Here is a 25396-nt window from a genome sequence, read left to right as displayed (position 1 = left end):
GTATGGCTTGGAAAGCCTCTCCGAAATGCAGGGAATTATAGCCCTGTGTGTCACTCACTCGACCCGGCCGGAGACTTGCACCATTGTCTCTGCTTCACTGTTTTTAATGGTATTGGTTAGTGTGCGTGTGTGTGTGTGTGTGTGTGTGTGTGTGCGTGTGTGTGTGTGTGTGTGTGTGTGTTTGTGGTGAAGAGTTCATTTCATGTGAATTTCGTGTATGTGTGTCTTTGCTGCTGCATGCATTTGATCCCATGTGTGTTTACTGTTTGTGGTGAAGTGAGCGCTTACGCATGTGTGTGTGAGTGTGTGCGTGTGTGTGCGTGTGTACGTGTGTGTGAGGGAGCAGCTACTAAAAAGCTTCTGTTTTATGTTTGAGTTTCCATTGCCTATTTCCCGATCTTGTAAATTAGGTTTATTCACCAAAAAGGGCATCGTTAAAGCACATCCTATTTTCCCTCGCAAACACTTAATTTGCCCCAAAAAAACACCAACAGCTTCTGTTATATTGATAGATGTTCACCCGACCAGAAACACAGAGCTGGGTGACATCTGCACAGGCTTTAATTGGCTGTCCTGCCAGGTGCGAAGGACAACAGCGGTGCGGAGATCTACCGAAGCGATTGTGCCACTGAAAGACACAGCTCGCCATCTGTGTGTGACGTGCCACCCCGCCTTTCACGTCGTGTGTTTGTTGCCTGCGTTCGAGCCAAAGCAAACACAATGCTCTGATAGCGTCTTTATGATTTGCTGAAGCAAAGAAATCCAGAGCTTGTGGCCAACAAGACAGTTCCCTGATCCCAAAACTTCCTGTTTTAATTAGATGTGTCCCAGTGCAGACTCCTCTCTAACTGAAAATACAGGGCCATTTTCAAAGGGGTCCCTTGACCTCTGACCTCAAGATTTGTCACGTTTGCCATGTTATGATTTGAGCATCATTTTTATGCTAAATGCAGTACCTGTATGCGTTTCTGGACAATATTTGTCATTGTTTTGTGTTGTGATTTGATTTCCAATAATAAATATATACATACATTTGCATAAAGCAGCATATTTGCCCACATGTTAATAAGAGTATTAAATACTTGACAAATCTCCCTTTAAGGTACATTTTGAATAGATACAAAAATGTGTGATTAATTTACATTTATCTGAAAGCTTTAGTTACTTTACAGGTTTATATTTTGTAGGGCTGGCAATCGATTAAAATATTCAATCGCAATTAATCACATGATTGTACATAGTTAATTGCAATTAATTACTCAAGTAAAGTACAAGTACCTCAAAATTGTACTTAAGTGCAGTACTTGAGTAAATGTATTTAATTACATTACATCACTGCTATTGGGCAGCTAGCACACCTGAACTTTCCACTTAACTCCAATGATGAACTGAGCTGAGGAGCTTCTACTGTACCACTGGCTTTTAAACAGGAAGCTCCACCTCCAGACAAACTAAAGCTATTTCATAATCAATTAAACCATACAGTATAAACAACATTTCTCTCTGGAAACAATATCAATGTCTACACCAGACCACAACCACCCAGCCACAAACTGTTCTTCCTGCAGGCCATACAAGTGCTGAACTCTGAGCTCATCTCTAATGTCACTTCACCTTTAAACCGTCACTTCACCCTTATATACTTTTACTTACTTGTTTTACAACTTTTTACACACTCTACTCTCACTTCAACTTGCACTTGCGTGATATTCTTTTTATAGATATTTAATGAGAATTGTTGAAAAGTGCCTGAAGCCGAAGATTTTCATCGCCAACGACTGCTTCTCTGTAATTGTTGTGCTCATGATAAGAATAAAGAACTTGAACTTTAATTACACTAACATAGAAATAGACATAAAAAAAACACTTATCTCCTGACACAATAACCCCCCCCCCTGTACTCCAACCAACATAAATCCCATTGGATGCGCTCACTTCCTGTTTGGCAGTTTGGACCCATGACCAGCAGGTATAATGGATGGAAGCACATGCAAACAAACAACCGTTTCAGTGATTGAAATGTAATAAAACCAATAAATGAATGTGGGTTAAATGCATAAAAGATTAAATTGAGAGTGTGTGTGTGTGTGTGTGTGTGTGTGTGTGTGTGTGTGTGTGTGTGTGTGTGCGTGCGTGCGTGCGTGTGTGTGCGTGCGTGCGTGTGTGTGTGTGTGTGTGCGTGGGTGGGTGGGTGTGTGTATGACAAATGTATGTGTGGTTATTTCATTAATAATGTGAATGATGCCAGTATGCATACTGAAATGACCAGAACTCGTACTCTATACCATACTATTTAGTATGCCAGAAAAATATTTAGTATGTCCCAATACATAGTACAGTATGTCAAATGCACAATGCCAAAAATACCAGGATGTCCTACTACTACATCGGGTCGCATTTTGCAGTATGCAAGCCAGCATGCTTTTCCTCTGCGCAGCGGATATATGGACAAGAGGGTCAAAGTTCAAGGCGCAATGTTATGATGAATAGTATGTCCCAAATGTATGCGTACTGCATGCAACAGTACGTGCTTTGTAAGGGCAGCTGGAGTATTGATGTCTTTAAATGAAACTTGTGAGCTTGTGTTTACGATATGAGAAGTCGTGTACACAATATGCTTGGCGTTCAAGTGGTTAAAGTCGTGAGCAATATTGACGTTGCTGTTGGCGTCTAGAAGCCACAGAGGCTAACAAATTTAGCAGGCTAGCAAGTGGGTAACATAATGCAGTAACTGCAAAGGCATAATGACAGAGGAAAAAGATGAGGTCATTGGGAATATCAACATCATAAAATTACGAAGAAAAACAATATTCAACTAAAATTACAATATATTCACTTATGATGCACCAAAAATTAACTTCCGTGGCCTCTGCCATTTCTGACAACGTCAACAAACACATCACAACTTCAAAACTCTGAGCTTTCAGAAACTTTCCACTTACGAGGTTGTGAATACCACAAGAGGGGGGCGTTCATATGGACTCTTCTCGTGAACACGGTAAACACGACCCCATTTGAAGGCACCATATGTACTAAAAGTAAAAAGAAAAAGAATGCGATTTAGAACGCAGCTTATGTGTTCACTACGCTAACTCATGGCCTTAACCTACATAATGCAAAGAAAGGTGGTGCAATGATGGTTGCCCTAACCACACAACTAGAACTACAACTATCCTATATTGCAGGTACTATCTGGGCAATGTGCAAGAAGTGCTGGATTTTCTCAATGAACACTATAAAATGTGAACCGGATCAATAGATACTGAAATAAAGTTACTGTACTAACAAAGAAAGTTGTTTTCTTTGCTACAGTATCCTTCCACATAACTGCAGAGCATGTCTTCTTATGAATGAAGTGTGATGCTAACATTACAGAGAGGGAAAGACAGAGGAGACAGGACGGGGGGGCTTATGGTGGACTTTATCATGAAGAACAGGGTGCTGTCTGATGATAAGACCATATGCCTAATACCATAACAAATGCTCTGGCTGCCGCAATATTTCATTTCATAAGAGAGCCTGTGTGGGACAGGAAGTGCGCGTCTCTTCTGGGTGATGCTGTGCACTATTAAAAGCCTGTACAGTTGTCAGGCTGTGGATCACTGCTGCTGATAGGCCGCTGCGTGTTCCTCAGCCAGGACAGACCGAGGCTTGTGTTGGCTAATGTAAAACATTAGCAATATCCTGAGTCAACAGTCCCCCGCTCCGTTTGTTTGACTATCAAATTTCCCTGGCAACTGGATATATTGTCGAGGATACGCTGGAAGGTAAAAGCAGCGCACTTCCTTGCTAATTGGTTGAACGAGAAAGACCACCACTGGAGCCTGAAAGTTAATTTGACGCGAAAGTAAATAGAGGTGAAGGGAAGGGAAGAAGACCAGGCTGTTATTGTTTGCACCGTGGGATGGGGAGGTGGAGCCGTGACGGAGGAAAGTAGCGGGCATCAATGAGGAAGTTTGCTCCGGCTGGTGGGCGGTGCTTGGTATTTCCTCAACTGAGGTCAACATGGCTGCTGGGTCACAAACTTTCTCATTTTACAGCTAAACAGTACACTACAAGATGTTTCTGAAAACATGTGAGGAGAGAAATAGGCATTACAGTAACAGAATATTGATTCATATTTGATCAGCACCAAAAGAGCCAGCACTAACGCCAATCACTGCAAGTTGCTAAAAAAATCCCCTTTTATCTTTACAGGTTACAGGAGCAAAGAACAACATGTGTCAGTCGCATTGCTTGAGGATTAAACAAGACTTGAGCAGCTGTGCCCACTGACTCATTTGGAGCGATGTTCTACCAACAGGAAACGGGAGCCAAGCACTTCACTAGACAGGAATGCCGGGCGTAATGCTGTCATTGGGTTTCCAGCGAGCAGAGAGGGTGGTGATGGTTGGGGATATTTTCATTAGCGATGGGGTTGAGAGGAAGTGAGGGAGTTGGAGAAAATGGGCCTCGGTTTACAAGGTTCAGTTGTTGATCCAACAAATTTTCTCGTATAATCACCCTGGTGAGCCGTCGACCGCGTTTAGCTTGTGATGTGATACATTTTGTGCGAAGATTTTTGGAGACTGTATCCCAAACTCATTACCGGTAATCAGGAGCACTTATTTAGCTTGTGCTGGCCAATCCAAGAAAAGCATCATGAACCATTTACTTCTGGATTAAATTCTCTTTAATTCAAAATTTGAAATCAGAGCCAATTATGCTCAGAACATTCATGTTACATTTCACTGCACACTAACTCTGATACATACACACTATACTGTAATGTTGACAGTGTTTCACTTTTAATATGATGTAATGTGGAGGGAAACTCTTCATTTCCATCACATGTATTCTAATGCTATTTTACAGTATTTATACATCACTGTCCATTTGTACAGATGAACACATTATCTGACAGTTTTCTCAGATGACAGATTAACCAGTACTTATTAGGGCTGTCAATCAATTAAAATATTTAATTGTCAAGTATTTGATACTTTTATCGACATGGTAGTGTGCAAATATGCTTCTTTGTGTATATAAATATATATGCTTCCCAAATGTATATATAGTATATATTTATTATTGGAAATCAATTAACAACACGAAACAATGACAGATATTGTCCAGAAACCCTCACAGGTACTGCATTAAGCATAAAAAATATGCTTAAATCCCAACATGGCAAACTGCAGCCCAACAGGCAACAACAGCTGTCAGTGTGTCAGTGTGCTGACTTGACTATGACTTGCCCCAAACTGCATGTCATTATCATAAAGTGGGCATGGCTGTAAAGTGGAGACTCGTGGGTACCCAAACAACCCATTTTCATTCATATATCTGGAGGTCAGAGGTCAAGGGACCCCTTTGAAAATGGCCATGGCAGTTTTACCTCGCCAAAATTTAGCGCAAGTTTGGAGTGTTATTTCACCTCCTTCGCAGCAAGCTAGTATGACATGGTTGGTACCGATGGATTCCTGAGGTTTTCTATATTTAGTTGCATATGGTGCCAGTATCCTCACTAGCTTGAAAACTTTCTAAAAGACAGAATAGCGGCCGGGTCCACTGGTAGGTTTAAGGGGTTAAGACCCCCTCACAAAATGAACAACACTGTTAAACAGAGTAGTTGTGTATACAGCTCAGGAGTCTACCTTTAAAACGGAGCGTGCCCCAACCTCGATCGATTGTTGCGTTAAAGAAATTAGTGGCATTAAAAAGATTTTGCGTCAACACGTTAATGTTGATCGCCCTGATAAAAATGTGTGAATGGAAACGCAGCTATTATCTGCATCTTCCAGCCATCTTTGCTTCTTCTGTCCTTCAGTCCAAAGTAGAATTGCATAAAGTATCAGTACCCTTCGTGTTTGAATAAACCTTTTATTAGAATTGTCAATGGAAAAACCACTACCAGGATCGACCATGGAATGACACTATTATCACTTTCATATTTGACACTGCATTAGATGCCTTGGCATCTGTGGGACTCTGATGGTACTACGTGTCACCACCTGTGGCAGGTAAGGTTTCCCCAAAGCTCCCCTGCCTAAACTCTACTGCTGTTCTTTATTCTAAGATATTCTGCTGTGAAAACCCCTTATGTGTTTGTTTATCATGTCATGTAAAACCTGACAGTAAAATGTTGTGAAATAAAGGTTTCATGTAGGTTCATGCTGTGTTCTCCGCTCTGTCTCCAGAGACCAAAGATAATCTGTCTGATCTGCTTGGCAGTTAGTTCTTGCTGCTGGAGTTGTGACAAGTCTGATATCAAGATATTGTCCAGACCACTAAAAAAAAAAAACGTTGGTATTTGCATCAATAAAGAAAGAACAGTTGCTCTGCTCTTAACACTTAACAAATATCATTATTTACAACAATCTTGTCCTTCCAATATTTTTTCTCCATCCAGGCCAGAACAAACAATTCACATGATGCAGATCAGTACCTTCTATCACTATCCAGAGTGCATTAATAGTGTCAGTTCCTGCAGATTGCATCCGTAGAGGGAGCCTAACTGCACCGAACACACTGCGTGACTGAGTCCACTCAGCGCTGACACAGCATCCGAGTGATGGAAAAGACAAGTAAGTGGACGGGCGCCATAAACAACGAAAAAGCGGCGGCCCTCAATCAGAAGCCATTCATTTTCGACCGCTGCTCTGCGTTTATTTCATTTCCTGTCTCACTTTGTCTTCGCAGTGGGAATAATGGGCTGGGTAATAAGAAGGGACTGGGATAATGGGAGACTCTGGCCCCTGCCTCTGTAATGAGACTGTGGGATCTGAGAGGGAGGGAGGGAGGCGTGCCAAATGCTGGAAAAACCACAACCATGGGGATATTGAGAAGTGTTGAATGCTGGTGTTAGCTTGTTATTGTTCCACAGATGGAGAAAATGAGGATGGATAGTGTGCTCGAGTTACCACCTTGTGTACGACGTGAGAACAAAATGATGATGTAAATATATCACTTTCACATTTGACACTGAAGTGTGTGTAAGCAGGATTAAGAGGGAAAAACCAGAACGAAAATCCTTATCTGAGCTTACGTTTGACCTTTTGTAAGAATGTTTGTCATGTGTTCGAGCACATGAGCAGCTCCCTTAATAGATGCAAAACACACACACACCAGAGTGGAACCATTTCCAGGCAGGACCATTCATCTTCATGAATAAAATGAATGAGCGCAGCAATCCACCGAATTATTTTTATGAATGGGCATTGAGAATTGGACGACTGTGCAATGATTTTTTCATTTAATTAAATCAAATCACTGTCTGCCATGAGAGCTTTTTTAGAGCGCTGTTTCTCCAAGCTAACGGCAAAAACACTTCATGTGGCACAGTGACTCATTGTCCAGCAAACAAGGCAGAAAAAAGGATATTTTCCACAACTTCTTTAATAAATCAACTCTCTTCCTAGTGGGGACATGTGGCCTCGCAGAGCTGGATCCTGTTTCACTGCCTGTTATTGTATAGACAGATTTTTAGCAAAAGGGCACACGCATGCATTTCTCCAGGGTGTTTGGATGTACAGGTTATAAATGTATAAGTTTTGCAAAACTACCCAATTACAGCGGTATGGTCTGTTTCCTTTTGGGGATATGTGATGTGACCTTGAGTGTATGAATGTGTGTATAAATAAGGAAATGTGGCCCCAAATTGTCTCCATGTGGGTCTGATTAACGCCAGTAAGAGGGGTAAAGCAAAGAGCCAGTGTCCCGTGGCAAGTGTCCCACCGTGGGTCCCCCACCCAGCCACCACAGGCCTCAGGGAGCGGGAAACACCCAAGGTGGCACCTTACTGGGGTGTAGCGTCTCTTCAAGCCAAAGGCAGGAACATTTAAGCAACCTCAGTGTTCTTACATTTGTTCTGACTGTGAAGTCCTAATCAAGTCCCAAGTTGAGTCCAACAAGTCCTAGGTCAAGTCACTAGTCAAGACCAAGTCACAAAACAAGACCAACAAGTCCCAAGTCAAGTCCAACAAGTCTTAGGTCAAGTCCAACAAGCCCAAAGTCAAGTCCAAGGTCAAGTCCTAAGTCAAGACCATGCAGTCCCAGCAAGTCCCAAGTTAAGTCAAACAAGTCCTAGGTCAGGTCCCTAGTCAAGACCAAGTCCCAATTCAAGACCAACAAGTCCCAAGTCAAGTCCAATAAACCTGAAGTCAATTCCAAGGTGAAGTCCTAAGTCAAGACCATGCAGTCCCAGCAAGTCCCAAGTCAAGTCCAACAAGTCCTGATCAAGACCAAGTCCCAAGGCAAGACCAACAAATCCCAAATCAAGTTCAACAACTCTCAGGTCAAGTTCAACAACTCTCATGTCAAGTCCAACAAGTCCAAAGTCAAGTCCAAGGTCAAGTCCCAAGTCAAGACCATCCAGTCCAAATAATGTTTTTAAAGGAAGATTAATTGTATGTTATTCCTGTGACTAGGTTTGGGGTTCAACAGCATTTTATCAACTCTGAATCCAATTTCAAGTCTCTTAAATTCCTTTTTTGACATTCAAAACAAAAGTTTAGCTGGGACACTCCCGTATTTGCTGCACAGTTCTTAATAACATATATGTGGGCTTCAGGAAGATATCAAGACATTCCAAGTCAAAAGACTAAAGCCCAAGGGAAATCACAAGCCATTGGTCTCAAAGTCAAGTTGCTGATCAGATTCAAATAGGATACGACTCGCGTCTGACTCGAGTTGTATCCTATTTGCTTTCTGCAGACCCCAAACTCACAAACAGATCCCTCATGTCCAACAAGGCCTCCCACTATGTTCCCATTACCTAATCAGTAGCTTAAATAGTCTGCCAAGTAGCCAGCACAACTGAAATACCAGCGCATGTTTTAATCCTGTGAGAATTCAAGAGATTTAGTCTAATCCTTTTGTGTTTGTGGGGAGGAGCCGAGCCGGGCCGTAGCGTGACAGCACCTCTGGAGATACACCGATATCTCTACGTTTGTCTTCCTCCATTTTTTTCTTGAAAGATGTTGGTTTCTTAAACATGCAATCACGTTCCACAGCAGGATTAGACACATTTGTTCTAGTTTTTGTTTTCATCTACGTTCTCAGACATCAGGTTTTGGGATCTCGTTGATAAAAATGTTTCTGTCTGTCACCAAGACTTTCGTGTTGGTCTCGGAAGGCTTCTGATCCTCAGAGGATCCAAGGAAGAGGAGGGGATGGAGGGAAAGAAGAAGGAGGCGGCGGTGGTGGTGGTGGTGGGGTTGATATGAAGAGGAGAAAAGAATGCGTGAAGGCCACATGTTTTGACAAATATCGTGTGCTGATGTGTGTCGTACCAGATACAATCAGGGGACTTGAGCCTCTGCCAAAATGCTGTATCATGGAGATAGTAAATCAGAGACTCAAAGAGAGAAATTACCCCATAAATTCCATTCTAGGGATGACACCATGTACTGCATGTTGGAAGAAAGAAAGACAGAAAGAGTCCTTCCTTTTTTTTCTACTGCAGGGTTTCATTTTTGCATTGAAGTGACAGCTCATTACACTGAGCCCTCTCTTCCTTTACTTGTAATCTCCGAATCGGAAATCGGGATGGTCTGGAAAAATGGAAAATGCAGACTAATAATTTGCATAAGTCAAGCAAGACCTCTGGTGAAAGAGAAGAAGGATAAAGGGGGGAAAAAAACAGTGGGGCGGAATAAAAAAAGTCTGAGGCAGTGTGAGGAGCGGGTGGCTGGAGGTGGTTTCCAGGGAAATGAGGCCATATCTGATTCTCTCTGCTGACAAACATGCTGCCAGGTTGAGGCCTGTTCTTAGGCAAGACCCACAGAAGCCACATCTCGCTCTCCGTTGTTATTTGGGGGTTTTCTTGGCAGTGTTCAGGCACAGGATGCAGGCCATTTGCTGCAGGAAAGTATAACCGCATTGTCTGAGCTTGGACGGCCTAATTGCCCCACAACAAACAACGTGTAAACTGAGGCTGATTATAATTTGAGCCCTGGGCCTCCGTCTGCTGATTGTAGAGGGGGCCTCCAGCGTCTATTTCATTAAGTCCCCGGGGGCCGCAGACTAAAGGGTAGGATCCCTTATGGATATATATTTACCCACATTTCTTGTGGTGTGTGGTCAAGTGAGGTTAGATCCAAAATGAAGGTCTCTTTTCATTCCTTGCAGCCCTGCAGTAAATAACACAAGCGCCGGCACACAGACTGTAATAAGCCAGCCGCAGTGCGCTATATGCCGCGGTGCGTCCGAATGCGGAGGTGACACTGATCCAGAGCAGTGGCAGCTTTGGCTCCAGCTTTCTGGCTTCATCGCTTCCTCGTGTCCTCTAATGATCAACATCCCAAAACGTCAAGCAAACACTTCACACGTCTTTTCTTTGTTTCTTTCCAGCTTGCTTTAATGGTGTCCTTAATGTGTTTGTACAGTGTCCCAAAAATAGCAAATACTTCCCAAGTCATGGCTCCCGTTTTTAAGTCAATCGTGATCGCCATCTGAGCCTCGAACTGTAGAGCGGACAAGTGAAAATAAACAGGATGTCCCATAGGTTTGTACATCTAAGATCTGTTTGTAGATGATAATCGGAGAATAAATCAACATATCGGTCAGGATATGACCAAACTTTCATCACATGCCATTACACTTAGTATGGTTTTCCAAGTTAGGGTTTATTTTCTCAAATTGCAGCACTGTAACATTTTTTAATATTAAGTAAAGTTTCTTTTTGATCTGAAATAGGGTCCCTCTCCCTCTCAAATGGTCCGATACATATTTAGATACACAGTTCACGATATACAGAGACGATTTGATACAATTTGACTTAGATGTGATTAGAATTTGATATTTGCACCTTTTTTTTAAGATTATTTTTTAGGCATTTTATGCCTTTATTTCATAGTGATAGTGGAGAGAGATAGGAAAAGTAGGGAAAGAAAGTAGGGATATCAAACCAGGCATCCATGTATGCACTATCGGGTTGCCCTGTACTTTTTTTTTAAAGAGGACCCATGCTCATTTTCAGGTTCATACTTGTATTTTGGGCTCTACTATAACATGTTTCCATGCTTTAATGTTCAAAAAATGCATTATTTTTCTCATACCAGCTGTGCATCAGCACCTCTTTTCACCCTCAATCTGTTTGGTCTCCCCATTACAGACATGCCCACTTTATGATAATCACATGCAGTTTTGGGGCAAGTCATAGTCAAGTCAGCACACTGACACACTGACAGCTGTTGTTGCCTGTTGGTCTTCAGTTTGCCATGTTATGATTTGAGCATCATTTTTACGCTAAATGCAGTACCTGTGAGGGTTTCTGGACAATATTTGTCATTGTTTTGTGTTGTTAATTGATTTTCAATAATAATATATACATACAGTTGCATATTTTTGTCCACTTCCATGTTGATAGAAGTATTAAATACTTGACAAATCTCTCTTTATGATACATTTTAAACAGATAAAAAATGTGTGATTAATTTGGATTGATCGCAATTCAGTATCGACAATCATGCAATTAATTGCGATTCAATATTTTAATGTTTAATATTTTGACTTGCCTTGTGATGTCCGCTCCTCTCTGTAACTTTACTGGCTGTGCACGTCACCTTCTTTACTCACTTTCTTGCAGAGACGTTGATGGTGCTCTTTAGTTTCTTGTGTTGTTTTTCAAATACATATTGGTTAATATGCACACCCCTAGACAAAAAGAAATATGTAAATGATGTATTGCATATATACCCAATATAATAATACATTGCAGTGTAGTAGCAGAGTCTGCCCTCCTGACCTATGGAGGACATGTACCAGCCAGCGAGGCCCTCTTGTGTTACTTAGGGAGGGACGATGTTTGTAGATCATGTCACACAAACTGTCCCGTGTGGATGAAACACAGAGAGAGAATTTTAAGTGGGGTGACGATGAGAGTGAGTAAGCAGAGAAGAGAAAATGAGACTGCAGCACAGAATACACAGCAGCTCAAAGTCCTCTTCACTCAGAAGCTCGTCTCTGTCCCCCCTCCTCCCTCTCATTCTCTCGGGGGGTTATTATTGTTAATCATCTTATTACTGAAGCCCGAGCGAATCCCAGGTTCTGGGCCAGATGAAAGGTCAGCCGCTGAGCCGCGCAGACACCGAGCCGTCAACAGATCAAAGCCGATGCTCTCTGATGAGCCCACACCATATCGCTTTGATACTGTAGCACACAAAGCAGCGTAGGCCTTGGCTGGATGACAAAATTTGATCGCACTTTTCAACTGATACCTTTACCCTCTCCTTTCAAAGTCATGCAGTGTGCTGTCTTCATAATACGTCTCTTTATGAGCCAATGTTTTGTGGTGCATGGGCAGGCCGACGCTCCTCACTCACCTTGTTGTCATGAGAGGGGTCCTGAAATATACGATCGTGAAAGAGCTGGATTGTAAAGCTCTCTGTGTCTGTGGCTTTTGAAATCAGTACTGTAATTACATGTGAAACTTTTACTGGATATTTAGTCCTTTTTGTAAGTTCTGGGATGCATACAATGTTCAGCTGTTACCTGTATCCATTCTTTGTTTTGCAAAGTTTTTTTGAATAGGAATTACATATACAAAAAGTTTGGTCTCTTTGTCAGTCCACCACTTTGGTCCAGATAATAGACTGTATATAAGTAGTGGACGTAGTCACCGTGTATGTGGACTGACGTTTTGAAGCCTCGAGTTCGGCATTTTGGCCGTCGCCATCTTGGTTATTTGCAACCAGAGGGTGGAGCTATGCACAACTGAACTCAATAAGACATTTTCAGGCGACCAAAAATGTTTTAATTAACTTTCATGAACTGAAAACGCTCTGTGAAAGGGTTAAAGCTCTAAGACAAAAACACGGCTGATTCCCAGATTGGACAACGCTGTGGTAGCGACCTGTCAATCACAAGGTAGCCACGCCCTAAAGCATCCCCTGCTTTATGGTCTATTTGACTCTAAATGGGACCATAATTTACTAAATGAACATCATGCTGTATTGAAGAAGACTTGAAACTAGCAATTGAGACCATAAACTCATGTTTACAATGTTTACTGAGGTAATAAATCAAGTGAGAAGTAGGCTCATTTTCTCATAGACTTCTATACAATCAGATTTCTTTTTGCAACCAGAGTCGTCGCCCCCTGCTGGCTATTAGAAAGAATGCAGGTTTAAGGCACTTCTGCTTTGGCTTCACATCTCAGACCCTGAACTTTCCCTCTGATCCAGATTAAAATATCTCAACATATACTAGATGGATTGGCATAAAATTTGGTACAGACATGTGTGGTCCCAAGAGGACAACTCCTACTGATTTTGGTGATCCCCTGCCTCTTCCTCTAGCACCAGCAGGTTGACATTTTTGGCTTTCTGTGGTGACTGCTATAAGTGATGTAAAAGCTATTAAAGGAACAGTGTGTAGCATTGAGGGGGATCTATTGTCATAAATGGAATATAATATTAATAAGTATGTTTTCTTTAGTGTATAATCACCTGAAAATAAGAATTGTTGCCTTTTCCCCTCTCCACGGAATTCACCATGTATCTACAGTAGCCCAGAGCGGACAAACCAAACCCTGGCTCTAAATAGGAACATTCGTGTTTTAATTTTTTCGTGAAGTATATTTTTTGAAGAAGTATTAGTATATTTCCTGAAGAAGTTTCAGTTGGTTGCAAACTTCAACCTCACCGCTAGATGCCACCAGATACTACTTATTGCACCTTTAAGTAAGTCTCTTTGATGTGAAATTGAACAGCTTTTGTGGAACAACACAACTTAATGAGATGACAGGGATTTTGGAAAGTCAAGACTTTTTGACAAAGTTTTACAAAAAGCAGACCCAAAATGTCTTCAGTTATGGACAAGATAAAAACTGCAGTTGCAGGATGAGTTGTGGCATCTGTCATCAATATACTGTATGAGTACATTTTAGCCCAGGAAGTTGTAGTGCTTATTCTTTTAATTGCCTTATCCCATCACTCAGCTCCTAGTTATTGTCTTTGCCCTCTGTTTGGTTTTCTTTGATAAAGTATCTCCTGTCACTTTATAAAATCTGTTTTTTTATAAGCTCTGTTGGCTACACAGTGTCCACAATAAACATTAGCATTGCTAGATAACACATCAAGGTAGATCGAGTTCTCCGAGGCACATACTTCACTGTCTAGACTCCCGACAAACTTGATATCTGCCATGATACCGCTGCCTTCACTCTGCTGTCTGCTTTCTCATACAGCGGCTGCTTAGCTACCGGAGGCTCACAGACACCCGGCGGGAGGCCGCCTCCCCCCGTGGCGCAGCGCTGTGAGGTGTGAATGAGTTTCTGTTACGACCTCCTGACCTCTTCCTGTCTCAGGACCTGCAGTCAGTTCAGGGTCAGAGGTCATCTCTTCCATGATAAACCCCCTGAGCGCTGGCTGCTTCACACTGCCTCCGACTGGACACGGAGTGAGGATTAGCCTGCCTTTGATCGATTAGCCTCCCAGCTCAGGCAGGAAGCAGGAGATATGGACTCTGATGCTGATTGGACGAAATGTGCTGTAACTGGTTTTTCACTTCTGTTTATGTTACCCGAATCTCCTGAGATAAAGGGTTTCAGTTTGTGCATGACTGACAGTTAAGAATGGCATGAATGTGAAAATGAAGTAATAACAATGACATTTATTTCAGTTAAATGAACACAGAACAAGAATAGATTTTGACTCCAAAGAAAATCTGATATGAGCATCAGCAGTCGGCCAAAGAGACGTCTGGCCTGTCAAAAAGCTGCTGGCGTTTTATTTTGTACACATTCTCCAGAACTGATATGGAGGCTGAGAAAGTCCCCTTTCTCACAGGATACAGGATCCGCTCATGATCGCCCCTGTCAGGATGGAGAGATGAACTGCATGTTTGATTAGGGACGCTCTCCTTGTGTGTGTGTAAAAGGAGTCTGGTAATGATTATCCTTTCACCAGTAAGATAATTCGTATCCTTACGATTTTAGGGTGAGCAGGTTTATTTGTCCAGCTCACGTACTGCCAAATGATGACACGCATGCCAGCAGCTCATTCGGTAGAAGGCAGCGGAGCATGACTTAAACATATTTCGCTGAACAAATATCTATCAGAGTTGGATGAGTTTTGTCAACAAATCCTTTTGTTGCTTCGTTAGAAAGCAAAAATCAGCTCCACATGTACGTGGTAAGATCTTCTTCTCCCAAAACCATGACCTCAGCCTTTGGCGGGCTGACCTGTTATCTTTGTAACCTCAGAGAAGACTTTCATGTACAGAATGACCAGACCGAATTGGCCGCCTTGACCTCCGTCCACTCCCCAAGCTGTCGAAGACAAAGCCATAGCGTGACAACAGTGACATCAGTGATGCTGACTGTATGGGACTGTATTAATGCGTGTAGACACATCAGCAGGTTCTGAGGTGGAGACAGCTTGGTGGAAAGAGACATATAGACAAACAAACAGTGAGAAAGCCCCGAGTATTGACTGTACAAAGTCCAGTGAGAAAGCCCCGAGCATTGACTGTACAAAGTCTAAAGATATTTGTCAAGACAATTTGAAGGTGACAGACACACAGGCGGGAGACATGCCTGGAAGCATGTGATCTGAAAAACATACAGTACTGTAAACACACACAGGTAAGCAGCCATAATTGCATTTCATTTCTACATAGAAAATGGAAATTGTTGAGTGGGCTGTTCCTTTAAAGCTGCACTAACATACATTTAGCAGCTAAAGAGCCAGATATTGCCTTTTATACCTGTCTCTTTATATTGATATTGTTGGAGTTGGTGGAGACCAAACTAGTGATAAAAGACGTGAACATTGGTCTAACGTTCATCGCGTGAGCAGAAGCATGCACCCATTTTGAATGTTATCAGCCGATTGATTGGGCGTTATCAGTGGTTATCACTACCATTCTAATGCTTCAGACGGGCCAAACTGCACCTACCACGTTGTGAAAGTGAAAATGAAACTTAACGTTGAGAATTGAAACAAAACAACTTTAGGTTTAGCCAACAAAACTACTTGGTTAGGTTTAGTAAAAGATTTTGGTTTGGGTTAAAATAAGTAAGTTTGTGGTGTTAGCATAGACTTTATATAAGAAGTGGACGTAGTCACCGTGACGTCACTCATTGGTTTGTGGACTATGATTTTGAAGCCTCGAGTTTGGCATTTTGGCCGTCGCAACTTGTTTTTTGCAACCAGAAGTGGCCAAACAGATAGAGACAGAGCAACACGACCTCCTCTTAATACCAAACAGGTAGAGCCAGAGCAACACGACCTCCTCTCCACCCCAGATAGATAGAGCCAGAGCATACGATTAATCGCGATTAAAATATTCTAATCGATTGACAGCCCTAATGTAAACATGTTCTTGTATAAAACTCAAAATATAAGTATAAACTTGAAAATAAGCATTATACGTCCCCTTTAAATGTGTTTTTTCCAACACTGAAAACAAGTCACTTTGTGACTACCACATGGCACGACACCGTGCATGCAGCATTAGATCATCCCACCCTGAGCTAGCAGGATGGACTCCCTATCTGCACTCCCCTTAATCCCCCGAAGCTCTCTCTCCTCTCTCAGTCGGACGCCTGCCGTCCTAAACCTCCCCTGCAGCTCTGCTCCCTGACCCAGACAAGAGAGGCTTTTAGCAGGCAGAGATTGGGAGTTTATCTGCGTGCTCGTGTCTGACGTGGAGCCCTCGACCTCATCAAAGAGCACTAATGTCTTCAGTGGGGGACACTTGCTTTAATGAGCCAACCCCTGTGGCCTGAGGATATGGAGACACTCTGTCCCTCTCCACATGAGGCACGCATTTACTGTAACATCTTATTACGCATCGCTATCTGGCCGTGGGAGTGTTGAGAAGACGGTCTCTGTCCGCTTGTTTGTCTGCGCTGCCTACTTTCTGTCTTTCTGTTGTCTCTCTTTTGCCCTTTGTCCAATTCTTTTTATGTATGGCACTTTTGTTCCCTTACCACCCCTTTCTTTTCATCTTTCTTCATCTTCCTTACCACACAGCAGCTGCAGACATGACGGTATCCCACGCCGTATCACCATGACGCCTGACCTCCTGGCTCTCCTCTCTGCTCGCCGCCTCGAAGACATGACGTTACTATAGCAGCAGCACTCAGACTCATATCTTGTCTCCTGACGGTCAAGGACAACACATTCCACACTGTCTCAACCTTTATGTTTCCATTATGGCAGCCTCAGACCACTATAGTTTGGAGATCTTGTCTTCCTTAGCTTTGATTCAGGACACTATAGGGCCAGATTTGTGTCTCTGACCCCTTTTGTCTGAAAGCTGGCCCACACTAAAAGATTTTTCAAATCTTAACAGATTTTGAAAATGTGAGAGACCCCAAACATTACAACATTGTTGTTCCTATAGTGTGTGGAAAGCAACGATTTGGCCAAAACAGCACACCACAAACTAACAGATTCATTCATGAACAACAAGAGTCCCAACAAAAAAACTGAAATCTAACAAAATATCTCACGATCAAATGTGACTTTGGTGTAAACAAACATGACAGGTGACAGGCAGGAAGAATTAGCGATGTTAGTTTTTGCACTTTTTTGTACTGAAAATTCACAAAGGATGGAGGGATGGAGACACGTTAAATAAGCACTTGTGTTTTTGCCACAAATCAACAAGTTGGTCCTCCATTTCTGAGGTTCATCTTACTACTACTTTATGCTTTGTGTTTTGCAAAAGCTCATGCATTAGCCGCGGCCGCCGTGTCCTTCTGTCAGCTTGGTTCACAATTGGCTATCATTCTTTCCATCATCGGCTATCCTTGAGGTTCCCAACACACAACAGGATATCCAATCGTAAATATTGAACATGTTTAATATTTACGACTTGAAATCGGTGCGGCCAGGATGGACTTCTGAGCCGATCAGGAGATATAAAAAACATTCTTAACACCTACTTGCCAACCTTGAGACCTCAAAAATAGGGAGGATTTCAAAACCAAAGCAGAGGGTCTGGGGGTCCTCCCAGAGAAAAATTTGAGTTTCAGAGACTTTGTTTCCTGCATGCTGGTAACTTTAAAAGAATGAAAATAATAAAATAATAAGTACACTGCAACAGCATTCTTATGTCAAATAGGCCTACTTTTAATTTTACTTTTAATTCTCTGGAAAGAAAACTGAATAATTCGCCCCTCAGGTGTAAACTTGAGTGAATCTCAAACACGTTATTTCCAATGGCTAGCGCCACGCCACGTCGGCTTTGTTGTGATGCTGTGATGTGCGGCGAGCACAGCTCAAACCAATAGGCTGTGTCGCAAGCAGCTCTCTTCCGCTGGGAAAAGGCATTTGGTGTAGCTCTAATCTGTCCGGGTGGAAACAGTAGGGCTTATGGCTTATGCTGTACAGGACCAAAAACAGGTTGAGATAACGAAAAGGAGAAAAAAGGTGTGAAAAATTGCCAGAAATCGGGAGAAATGCGGGCTACAGGCCCCCCACTGTCCTCACAAACCTCAGTAGTAGCCCTGGATCCCGTCAGCCCACCTCCAGTCTACACGCTGACATGTTTATACCAAGTGGTAGTGTGATTTATCTCCTCTACCGCAGAGGCACAACAGTGACAGAGGGTCACCACAAAGAGTTTGTGGAAAATGGGGCTGTACTGACTGAACAAAGCTGATCTGTTCCTAATGGGAATAATAGAACTGGGTTAATGCAGCAGTTTCAGTTTGGGAGTTTTTTGTGAATGGCGGGGAGCTGCACGACTGTACGTATGGGAGACTGTGTGTGGCGGAGCTGAAAAATGGGCTGGGATAAAGGAAAGCTCAGGTGGCCATGTGGCAATTTATATACACAGACAGGCACAAATGCACATTCATACACACACACACAGTACACACACAAGGGAGTGAACGGTATGGGTTGCATAGATTGAGGAGCCCCAGCTGCCGAGGCCCCCGGTGGGGTGAGGAGGTCAGGAACATTACCCACCATTTGTAAAGGAGAGAGTAGGCATGTCCAACAAGTCCCACCTGCCGCTATATTTATGAAATTACTCATTGCAGCGTTTGGCTTCCATCAGGCTTGACAGTGGGAACGCCGACCGCCTATTAGTCTGGACCCATATCTACTGTGTTGTCGGCCGTTTAGAAAAAACCCAGAAGTCCGACCCCACCCCCCATCTACTGTACACCCGCACAGGCATGCTATGGTATCAACAAAATAACTCACCTACTGAGGCGGGTGATACTGACTTTACTATCTAGAGTCACAGGTTGCTCAAGACACTTAGGTCAACATGTCACAGGAGTCACAGGATCTGTTTACTGATTGGCTGCAGGTATTCTCTGGCTGCACTTTGCCACTAAAAGTTAAACTTTTCCCAACTTTTGTTTGGCCGCACTTTTCCACAGAATCAAACGGCCACACTTCGCCGTTGCTCTGGTGTGAATTCGGCGTGAGATCTGAAAAGTGATGTAAATTAATAAATTAGCTTAGTCACTGGATAAGAGGGGAAACAACGTCCCTAGCTCTATCATAGTTATATGTGGTGTAACAGCAATTCGATTTTTATTGCCACTTGGGGGCAAAGGGAATATAGATATAGTAAGTAGGTTAATAAATAGATCAGTAGATACATAGATAAACACATATGCAAATAAGCAAACGAGCACACTCTGTCAAGTATACCTACTTGTGTGAGAAAAGTAGGCATTATTATTATTTTATCAAACTTAGCAAGATTGGTTAACTTTTTGATATTTGTGGTTTTGAATCATTTTTAATTCTATTGTTTTGTTTAATTGGGAAACACTAGGAAAAAGCAATATATAATATTACTCATGGAGATATATTGTTGACCTTCATATTTGTCCTAAAATATTCTAAACCTTTTTTTCCAGAGCTTTCAACCATATCCCGCAGCCTCCTTTAGCGAATGGAACCCAGTCGTCATCATGTGACCTACGTTTGATACTATGGTCATGTAAAGACACCTGAGCAAGTTACTTTGACTGGAGGTGGTGATGAACCTTGAGTTTAGAACATATCACAAATAACATACATGGTCTTGGAACATAACCACGTAAATATCTCCCCTTTCAAGTTGGTAGATCTTGAACAGATCTTAAACAACATATAGTTATTAATGTGAGGATAACTGTATATTCCATCATGCCAACCCTGTAGATATCTGTCCGTAAGTCTAACATGAAATTTAATGTATTTTTTGACTGGTATCTCCATGATCAAACCATAAATGTCAAAACATTTCAATTCGGTCTAGATTATGAAGACCACATACCTCACTTCTATCAAGATATAGAGCAAGATAGAAAATGTAAACAAGGTGAATGTATTTTTTGCTAAATACTTCATGGACCAGTCTGACAGACGGAACTGATATCAATCTTCTCAACCTCCTCCTGGCAAAGCAGCCAACACGAGTATTTAAGAAGGAGAATTCCCTTCAAAGACTTTTAAATAACAAAAGAGATTGAGGATAACTTTATCGTACAGTGGAACATTTGTAGTTTTCTGAAAACACAGTGGCTGAAGTAATGCAAGGTAGGTGCACAGTAGGATCACTGGTAAATTCCCACTAATGCAAGAGCAGCCAGTGTGAGGTGGGCCCTCCAACATACTGATCCTCTTCAGCTCTGGTTAATTTAACAGAATCACTAAACGCCTCTCACACATGTACAAACACACACATGGTGTCACACACACACACACACACACACATGGGGCAGTGGCTCTTCTCACATCATATATTTAGATATGTAATCCTGTGGGAAGCTCCCAGTGAATGGCTCGGCTCAAAGACCCCTGGCTGTGTGTACAATAAGGGAGACTTATTGAAACAAGGCTGGCACTGAGAGCCCAGCGGTGGGGGGATTTATTTGGAGAGCAGCGGGGGCACTGGCTAAACTTTGATCAGCACTCGTGCTCTACCTCCCCTTTCTCTTTCTCACAACCACAGACTGGCCGGTGAACACCGCCGCCCACAGGGGGTGACCCTGGTATCCTGGCAACAGGGCCAAGCCTGACTCCAACTCCCAGTTGTGTGCTGGAAAGAGGGGGCCCTCTCTCTCATTATTTCATTTACCATGAAATATCTACATATGGTCAATGATTACTTTCCTATTCCACTAATGGTGGGTGTAGTATTTGGAAAATAAGCGGCAGGCAGCTGAACACTAGATCCACGTTTGTTGGTTTTTGATTCTAATCAGTGGGAATCTGCACAGTGAACATAGTGACTGTACATTCCCAGGTTTATGTAGACACTCAGGTTTATGTGGACACTCTGTCTTCTCTATTTCAACTCTATGTGATCGCTGATGTAATGGCAAAACTATGAGCTACCAGTATGAACAAGCATTAATTATTAATTAAACCTTTGAACCCTTTTGTAATTCTTCTTCAGTTAACTTAAAGTTAGAAATTATTATTATTAGAATTATTTCCACAATCTAAGGAAATATTAAAACTGAAGACAGAATTGCAGTTCAAAGTTCAGTTGAGAAAACTCCTCAAGGTCCATTTAATAGCTGTTCTGCAGCTTCTGATTTAGTACATGATCTTTCTCAGGAGATGGAGTCTGCCCTAGATTTTTAAACTTCCATGATTCATGATTGAAGTTCTGCACCAGAATAATTGGACCTTGAGGTTGAATTGCTTTGTCAACCTAGACGTAATGTTTTTACACTTGCTAATGAAATGTAAATACTCTTGATGTCAATCTTTATATATTTTTCCAAAAGTGTTGCATGATGTTTTTGGTCATCATTGGACATTCTGGGAGATCCACTAGAGTTTTAAATAAAGTTAGTAGAGTTTGTAATGATTTGCTCCACTGGTGGGTCCAGTTGAAGACGTTGATAGGGCTAATACTCTTACACCTTTCATATAACATGCCACAAGGGTTTGACAACACTTACAGCTAGAAGGGCACTCGGAGAGACAACACATGTAAATCAAGCCTCCTGGAAGAGCGCCAGACTTTGAAGCAAATTTGACATAGTGGCCAAACGGTGGAATTATAACTTCCGTGTCCGTCACGTTATGCCATTGGAAAAAATATTTTTTTCCCATAGACTAACAATCGGAGAGAGACATCTGTAAATCAGCTTTTTTTAGGTAAATCAACTTCTCAGTGCGAACACTTGAATAGCCCTCATTTAAAATATTAGGTCCTAAAAAATGTAGAATCCAGAGTTATTTTCGTGCTGTTGTTTATGTTAATGAGCCCGAGACTGAGGTGTAGGAGACGGGATTGGGCTCTATGGGTCCAATGGATGCAGAAGATCGCTGAATGAGCCATTTTATACTCAAAAGTCAAACTTTTGCGTCACGCGCCACTGAGCAACTTTCATAGTAATGAACGGGGCCCCACCTGCAACGCAGTATCCGGTTCTCTTTATACATCACTTACAGTATACATCACACTTTTGCTTTTACAAAAAGTAAAGCCCCCTCCCTCCAGCTTGGCCCTCTAGGACCCTCCTACCAGACCCTCATCTTCCCACACCAATTCAATATCTGATACACATGCTGAAAGGCCCAGCCAAAATACAATTACATTCCTTCATAAGGACGTAAGTGGTGGGAGGTGAAAGGGTGAAGGGGCTGCATGCCGATCTCCAACATTTACCCAGGTCACTCGGTGCCTGCGCCTCTCCGTAGGCATCGGGACCTTTTATATCAGGTCGCACATCAGTGAACGAATACGTCGCATTTATTGCGTTGAACTGTGTAAATTGGATGTTTGGAGTTCATTGTATCATTGTGTATATGTCACGTTAATCCTGACTTCATTACATCTATAGGTTAACAAGTCAATGCAACATTCAGACTAATCTAACTTTTCACAAAGTCTGCATGAGGCCATATGTAGAATTTTGTACAAGCAAGTCTTATGGTGCAAATTCTCTGAACTCTGGAAAGGAAAAACGATTGAGAGTGGCATCCTGCTCTCTTCAAACATAATACCCCAAAGAGAGACCTCCAGCCCAGCAGAAGCTCCTCTTAACCTCCCTGAAAAAGGCCTTTGTGCAAACTTGACCTTGTGGGTTCTTAGTCCGGTAATGACACCCCGTCTTTTGGCTGTAGGGCAAACCTGGCGGTGAGCTTAGCAAGAGTGATCCTTATGAGACTACGGCTGGGAGAGACACTTCACATGTTGGAATTTTCCTTCCAAAGAGAGAGAGGAACACAGGCCCGGGGTCACGAGGTCAGAGCACTCTGCGAGCCCCTAGCCCCAGCAACGGAGATGAAAGTTAGCCTAAATAATCCTGTAAAGTGCTCAGACGGGGCAGAAATTCCCCCGAGGTGGAGGTCTCCAGTGTGACCTCCACCCCCTCTATTCTCTTCGTCCCCCCCGGCCTAGATAACTAGAGACACTTGAGTTCACATCCATTAGGCAAATTATCAATTAGAGGACTAGTGAACGTAACCAGCCGATGTTTGTAGAGATTGGAGTTGATGAGAGGGGTGGAGGTGGGTGGGTGTGTCACAGCCAAAAGGCTTACTTTGACATTTCAGACTGGATGGCTTGTCACTGATAGACCGCTGAGTGACTAGTTTTGGCATGCTGTGTTTCATCTTCCCCCCCTCTCCCTGCCCTTCCCGCTGTCCGCCCCAGTCAACATAGTTAGATAAACACTCTTAGACGTATAAAGGGGCAACTTAAGACACTAATGGAGCTAAAAGCCCCAATGAAAAGGAACACCAGGCTAATAAACGTCATGTTTTAACGAGTCGAACAAACAGAGACCCAAGGACAGTTTGGTCCTGTTTACTCACTATTACTTAAGGACATAAGGATGCATGGCGCAACATGGAGTCCCTTGAGAAACTCCTCATAAAGTTTCCCGAAAGGTTCAATTTGAGGATGAGTGTGTTTTCTTTTCCCTCCAATGTTAGTTTTGTCATCCAGAATAGTCAGCAACACAAGTGCTGTTTAACTGACTGTAGCCTGCAACTTCTCATGCCGACATCGTTGTTTCTTTAAGGCTTTTACACGAGTCATCACTTCAAATCTCAATGTGCCACCGAGGTCACACAAAACCTTTACTGCTAGTTAGGCCTATAAGACAAGAATATACTTAGACTTACCTGTATGCTTGTCGGTATAAGCAAAGTATACTTACTTTTCTGTATGCTTGTCAGTGTAAGCAAAGTATACTGAGACTTTTCTGTATACTTGTTGGTATAAGCCAAGTATACTTAGTCTTTTCTGTATGCTTGTCGGTATAAGCCAAGTATACTTAGACTGTTCTGTATACTTGTCAGTAAACGCAAGTATACTTAGACTTTTCTGTATACTTGTCAGTATAAGCCAAGTATAGTTAAGTATACTTTTGTTAATTATATCTCTGATAAGTACCTAAAAAGTAAAGTGAAAGTAAACTCTCTTATTTTAAGTTTAAAAGAAGTATACTAATAGCACACTTGAATAAACTTCTTTTTGGTGAGGGTAACAACACCGTTTAGGAAGAATTCCAGTTACAAAAACCATCCTCAGTTCTGTAAGACCTTTGATAGCTATCCTGTTCCTCAGCTAATGTGATGAATGGACACATTCTGTAATCCTTCACTCTGTGCACAACATGAATTAGGTTCAACACCCCCTTTCTCTTTCTCTCATCTTCTACATGGAGCCCTGTTCATCTGGGGCCGGTCGCTTCCCACAAAAGGGGATTCAAACCCGACATGGCCTTTGACCCCAGCAGCACGTCTGTAGCCCAAACAACTCACCTCTGTTGCAGGCAGCCTGGCTTTAATTACAAGCTCAAAAAGGAGTTCAAGTTTGATGTGGATGGGTGGGTTGAGAGGTCCAGAGAGAGACGGGGGGTGAAGGGCTTGAAGCGTCGCTGTCGGAACTGTGCGACCTGTCTATTTGATGTCTGACAGGCAGGCGGGCTCTGTCACTCAGACAGAGTCGGGCCTCCTTTTAGAGGAACTTCAAAGAGAGGAACTCATCTCTCTCCTGTAGTGGTCCGCTCCCGGTCGGGACCACCGGGAAGAAAATACAGAGCGAGGAAAGAGGGAAAGATGGCACCCCAGATTGGACGATGACTATACTCAAGTCATGAATTGAAATACTGTCAATGGACATGCCAACTGGCCACCTTAGAGGGTGTGGAAAGGGGTGATGTAACAGCAGCATTGGGGTCATGGAAACCTGGCAAGTTGTCACCATGACAACATCATCTGACCGCACGTGGTGCACCGGGACTCTGATGGGACCTGATCCATTCCTCTCAGGGCCAACATGCTACAGGCTGTGTTTCCTACTGGGCACCAGCGTGTTCACAAACACACTGTAAACATTATGCCAGCGCCTCAGTGGCGATTCTAATGACTTTCCATTCTGGATCTGTGACGCGGAGAGCCTCGGTATTCCAGTCTCCCACAGCTTCCTTCCCCTCCACGGTGAAGACAGGCTTTGTGTGCCCTGCTGAAGAGGATTTTCC

Source organism: Sebastes fasciatus, chromosome 21 (assembly GCF_043250625.1).
Source record: "Sebastes fasciatus isolate fSebFas1 chromosome 21, fSebFas1.pri, whole genome shotgun sequence".
Taxonomy (NCBI): Eukaryota; Metazoa; Chordata; class Actinopteri; order Perciformes; family Sebastidae; genus Sebastes; species Sebastes fasciatus.
This window is presented reverse-complemented; position numbering follows the sequence as displayed.